This window comes from Sorex fumeus, unplaced genomic scaffold (assembly GCF_029834395.1).
Source record: "Sorex fumeus unplaced genomic scaffold, SorFum_2.1 ptg000003l, whole genome shotgun sequence".
Lineage (NCBI taxonomy): Eukaryota > Metazoa > Chordata > Mammalia > Eulipotyphla > Soricidae > Sorex > Sorex fumeus.
The window spans coordinates 51,969,660-51,975,659 of NW_026606060.1; the positions used below are offsets into that span (position 1 = coordinate 51,969,660).

The 6,000-nt window shown below is 53.2% G+C and overlaps 1 protein-coding gene across 3 annotated transcripts in view; it reads right to left on the reverse strand.

Annotated features, from left to right (window-relative positions):
• The window catches only part of SLC41A2 (solute carrier family 41 member 2), a 140,090-nt gene extending 137,768 nt beyond the window's left edge, over positions 1-2,322 (reverse strand). The window contains exon 1 of one of the 3 annotated variants that reach the window (XM_056117241.1): positions 2,206-2,322. The gene's annotated coding sequence lies outside the window, so the exon portion shown is untranslated. Of the gene's footprint in view, positions 1-1,978; positions 2,122-2,160; positions 2,177-2,205 lie in introns of those variants that run through there. The other 2 variants (XM_056117249.1, XM_056117226.1) reach the window with 2 other exon arrangements.
• Between the last annotated feature and the right edge of the window lie 3,678 nt (positions 2,323-6,000).

Here is a 6,000-nt window from a genome sequence, read left to right on the forward strand (position 1 = left end):
AAAGCCTCATTCCTGAGTGGCAAACGTGATATCATATTTGGTAGCTTCTGCCATGAAAGACCTGAAGCTAATGCTGAATTTTTTTGTACACTCAGAAATCAACTATGAATAAGTATAGCAGCATTCAGTCTGCTCTAAGTGGTTCTTAACTTCAATCCCATCAAAAATATTTGCCACCCACAAAAGAATGTAGCAGTAATTGAGTCTACAAAAACTTAGGAAAACAAGATCTTCTTTCTGCTTGGCCTGGGACATACGACATTTGACTTGAGTTGGCTGTATTTGTCGTGGTTTTGATCACTTTATGTAGCTAGCCACCAAAATCAAGAATTTTTTAATAAAAATAATAATTGGGAGTTTTCACACCAAGCACAGAATATATTGAAAATGCCAGTTCTGTGAGGGCTGTCCTGATTCTGATCACAAATACACCTTTAGTGGTTTTCCTCAAAAAACCGGAAAAGGGAAAGGGACAGAAAGTTATCCAAGAATGGAGGGGTCTTCTAAAAGACTTAGAAGGCACATAGCCAGCCTTGCCCAAGTACAAATATTATTCTGCTTGTATCTATCCGTGGCCACTCTTCTAAAATATTAATAGCTTCCACACCTAGATTCCACCTCCCACTTCCGCCTCACAATATAAGTCAACAGCAAAAAGACAGCTCAATTAACATACAGGCAACATATTTCAATATACATTTCCAAAGATAAACAAGGAGTGGGGGGAGTAAATGGAAAGATGGCCGTCCTGATCAGTCAATAGGGAATCACAAATCAATACCATTTTGCATCCAGGGGGATGGCTGTGATTTGGGCCTGACAGACATTACAAGGCCAACACACGGGGCCTGCCTTGGTCAAACCCAGGCACTGCCTCTGAGCTCTCCAGCACCACCGAGGCTTACTCCTGAGCACAGAGCCAGGGACAGACCCTGAGTTCCTCACTTGGTGTCCCTCCCCCACCCCTCCCCGCAAAAAAAAAAAAAAAAAAATTAAATTAGACCTTAGACAACAGCGAATGACGGAGAAACTGGAACCCACCTAGAGTACAGCGGGAACTGCTACTTTGGGGGAGGGTCAGCTCCCCAGTAATGAAAGCATGGGCCCCACATAAAACCCTGTATGCAAACGACCACAGCGCCTGGATTCACAAGAGCAAAAGAAGTAGAAACCTCTGCGCGTCGACTGATAAATGGATAACCTGAACTCTGATACTATGTGTTGCACTGATGATAAATGAAATATTCTCCTTTCACTTCAAAGGGCACTGGACACTCGCCAACATAAATGAACCTTGAAAAGAACGCTGAAGCGAAAGAAGACAAGATACAAAAAAAAAAAAAAAAGTCAGATTGGATAAACCCGCATGGATGAAATTCCCCGGAGTGGGCAAACCCGTATGTACAAGCGTTGCTTGGTTACCGGTGGCCGGTTGGCCGAAGGAGGGGGGGAGTCAGGAGCAAACGGAGCGCCCGGGGACTGGGGGAAGGGTGGTCACGGGGCGGGGGGGGTGGGGGGGAGGAGGAGAGGGGGGCGTGAAGAAAACGTTCTGGAGAGCAACGACAGTTGGCAAAACTTCACGAGAACGGAGAGAAAGTGGCACTTGGGAAAGGGTGGGTTAGATTTCTGGGGCGCCAGGAGTGCCTGTCGGTGAAAACCCTCCAAGTCTTGGCTTGGGGAGAGGAGCCGCGGGTCTAACGCGGTCTCCAGGGCGCCGACCTCGGAAACCGACCCGAGGATGCAACCGACAGAAGGATGCAACCGATTTAGAAGGATGCAAACGACAGAAGGATGCAACCGACAGACCCAGCGTGCGGGTTCTCTCTCTCTCTCTCTTTCTCTCTCTTTCTCTTTCTTTCTCTCCCCGGCTTCACGCCTCGCCCCGGGACCCCGGGGACCCCGCGCCCCTGCGCAGCCCCGCAGCTGTGGTTTGGGGGTGTGCCCGAGCCCGCCTGGCCGCGCCTCCACCCGCGCTCACCTGGCCCGTGCGCGTCGGGGCGCTGGTCCAGGGACCACCCCCGGCCCCCGGGACGCGGGCGCCGACGCTCACACCCGCCGGCTAGCCTGGCCCGAGGTGGGGCCGGGCTCGGGCGCTGCCCGTGGGGGGGTGGGGGGGTCCCTGAGCGGCCCGGACGGCCCGGCTGGGCCCCGCCCCGGTACCTGGGGGCGCCGCGGTCCCCGGCGCCGCTCGCCCTCCCGGATCACCTGGGCCGGAGCGCCGCTGGGAGGGAGGCGCGGGGCAGCGCGTCTGGGCCGAGCCGCCCGGGGGATGGCAGGGGCGATGGGCCGGCGGCCCCGGGCCCGCGGCTGCGTCCGGCTCGCGCGCCTGGTCGCTGACAGCCCCGGAGCCCGGCCCGCCGCCCCCCGCCCCGCCCCCGCGCCGCGCCCCGCGCACGCGCAGCCGCGCCAACGCCCCGGGAGGAGCGGGGGGAGCCGCCTGGTGATGTGGCCGCGCGCGGGGGCGGCGACCCGGCCCGCCCGGCCCGCCCCCAACCGGACCCTGGGCGCCCCCGCCCCCGCCCCCACCCCCCGGCGGAGGCTCGCGAGCACTTTTCCGGGCAGCCCACCCGGCCAGAAGGCCTCATCCCGGAGCCCACCCCTGCCTAAGCCCATCCCCACCCCTTCACACACACACACGCACGCACACACACATACACACAAACCGGGTCCGAACCCCCCGCCCCCCAGATTTATTATATGACTCATGGTTTTTGCTGGCAGGCCCGCTGGCCCGGCTCGCGCTTCTTTTCCGCGCACCCTGGGTGGGATTCCAACCCAGACCGCTGTGACCCCCCCACCCCCCCACCCCCGCGAGTACCTTCCTTCCGGGGGAGCCCCCCGCGCGCGCGCTTAGGGATGCTGCAGGTCAGACAGGGAGGGCTGGACCACCAAGGGGATGCGCCCAGCAGCTCCCCGCGCCCTCCCAGGCGGGTAGAAGGAGAGTCCGATGAGAGAGGGGGCTCCTGGGGGGGCTGCCAGCCTTCTCCAGGGGGCCCAGCCTCGTCATTCAAGCCAGGCGAGGGCCAGACGAGTTGTCTAAGGCCTGGAACGAGTTTTATGAATACCTTTAGGCTATGACTCAGGTAATGGGCTGTTGCAGGGAACAAAACAAAGATGCCAGTCCTCGGGCACTGGCGCTGAGAGACAGCCTGCCCCGCTTCAAAATTACACGGTTAACGAGACATTCTTATCCACCCATCCAAGCTTCCACCAACTCCTAAGTTAGAATTTTTCAGAGCAGCTTCTCGAGTGCCAAAGGCCCCCCCAGCGGAGATGTTGATCAAGTTGTCCGTTTCTGTTTTGCGATCAGATTGCATTTTGACCTGCATCCTGAGGAAGGGTGCTTTTGCATCAGCCTTGAACCTGCTGCTGTCACGGTTCCCCCCTACCCCCGTCCTCTCTATCCCCCCAACCCCCGGGGGCCCCATTCAGGTATTCTTCAACCCAGCAGGAAGGAAAGTATCCTCACAAGGAATGTGGAAAAAACTGTTATTGACTGCATTTCCAAATGGTTTTTGTCTTTAGTATTTACATGTTTCTGTATTTCCAGAAGACTGAAAGATAATTCGAGGCTCTTAAAGGTTTCAACTCAGGTCATTGTTTAACCCTGACATTTTAGGATTTTACTTCAAAGTCTGTGTTACAGAGGTTGCCCTCTCTCCTAGTTGAAAGTGCTTGCTTATCGCTATCTTTATTGCTGCACGGAAGGAGAGAGAGAGAGATGATGGCTTCCATGACTCTTAGTTTTATTGGTTGTCCCTTGTCTGGCAGCCTTTGCAAGAGAGTGTGTATTTCTGAGCTCTTTGAAGCCTCCAGTTGGAATCCAAATCTCAGTTCAGTTCTAATCACGCGAGAACAGCTCAAGATGACAATGGCTGAAGAGGTGCCTTCAGCTGAGGCACCCAGCCCTGGTTTGTGCTGGCAACAGTGATGACAATACAGTGTCAACTTCCTTCCAACAACTTTGAACACCCTGGGAATAACTGGGAATGAAGGCTGTTCATGAATCACTGATGATGGCTGAGGAAAAAGAAGTCGGGAAGTGAGAAGAGTGTCCGCAGGGGACCTATTGGCTCTGCTTCTTTGAGGAAGTGACATTGAATCTGAGCCTCTCAGAATAAGGACTAGGTCAGGTAACAAAGGAGGAGGAGAGAACTGGGTGAGCAGTGCACCTGGAATGTGGGAACTGCAGATTCGCAAAGGGCTTCTGTCAAGCCGAAAAGGGTCCCATGGCCAGTGTGAAGAGCCGGAACAGGAACTGCCAAAGAAGCTTTTTTTCAACTTGACCTTTTCTTTTCTCCCACCTACCCCTTTTTACAAACTTACAAGGACTCATGGTTAGTTAGTGAAGGCTATTACAGGCTGGCCTGAGGCTTGTGGTATGGAGGGCCTGAAGTCCTCTCTTCGGAAGAAGCCACTCCCTTGCATTCTCTTGGTCCTGATTGGGCCTAAGTAGAAGCTCACTTTTGCCCTGATAAGGAGTACAGGCCCCCAGGCCAGTGGAGCTGGTGTAAAGGAAGTCCTTCTCAAGTTTCATTATTGTACCACGGAACACATACTAATGACATTTCTCTGCCATCTATCTCCTTGCCGGTTTCCATACATGCCATGTATGTTCATTTTCCATTCTTCAACGTTCTTTCTCATGAATATGTAGGAGTTTCCTGAAAAACTACTGGACTGTGTGTAAGCTGTCCTAGTGCTCTGTTGCTGCTGGGCATAAACCAGACCCTGAGGCTTCTCTTTGAAGCTGTCCTCCCGTCCATGCTGGTGGACAGTCTTCCCAACTCAGGCAGTGTCCACACAATAAAGCTCCCCTTTCCTATTCTGTTCCTGTGTTGTTGTTGTTGTTGTTGTTGTTGTTTTTAATGTTTTTATTTATTGATTTTTGCTTTTTGGGTCACATTCAGCAATGCCCAGGGGTTGCTCCTGGCTCTGCACTCAGGAATTACTCCTGGCAATGCTTGGGGAACCACATGGGATGCCAGGGATAGAACCTGGGTCGTCCACATGCAAGGCAAGCACCCTAACCTCTGTACTATTGCTTGGGGCCAGTTCCTGTGCCTTTTAAGTGGGGGATGGGGGAACTACAGAACCTTAGGAGCCCTGAGACATTGAACTTCATCCTAAAGTCAGAGTAAGCCGCCAGAAAATAAGAGAGGGTCCTCTTGGACACAACCTGATTTGTGATGATGAAAGGCTCTGATTCTGGCTACAAGCTGAGGAATAGATAAGGAGGAATCAGAAGGCATCTGTGACTGGTTTGAGACTATGGAGGTAAAGAGAAGAGGGTGGACGGACTAAGAGGAGAGGATGGACCAAGCAGAACCAGTCAAGGGCTGCAGGTGGAAGGTGAGAGAGAAAGAAGTGTGAGAAAATGACTCCCGCATTTTTGATTGAGCTTCTCCTGATCCCTGAGCCCGGACACCTGGGGGCATGGTTCTAAGCTTCCTCCAAGAGCACTGGCCATCTTCAAGGAACACCCAAGGGAAGTGGCTGAGTACAGATTTGCAGGGGGGTGAGGGGAGGGGGGCGGAGGGGGGGGGGATCACACCAATATCTCTAAACAAACGCAATGTGCAGAAATTGAAGCTCTAAATTTGGCGGACAGTGAGCAGGCGGTGATGAAAACCCAATGCTGTGGATTGGATCCTTAGTAGGGACTACTGTATCTAATCCTTACTCCTACGGACTTCTGTGATGATTTTATGTTTCATAGACGGAAATAAGGGGTTACAATCCTTGCTCAAAATTACCAATTAAATGAGACTAATTAAACAAAAATCTCTATGGATAGTTCTAATGATCACTGAAGTTTAAGAACCACTATGTGGGCTACTAAGAAGTGTTCCCACAGGGGCCAGCAATATAGGACAAAAGGCTAGCGGGCAGGCTTTGCCTGGGGGAGGCCCAGATCTTGTTAGAGACCGGAGTTGACCACCCCTCAAAGATGGAGAACAGAGTCGATAATGCAAATCATATAGCGAGGTTTATTGCTCC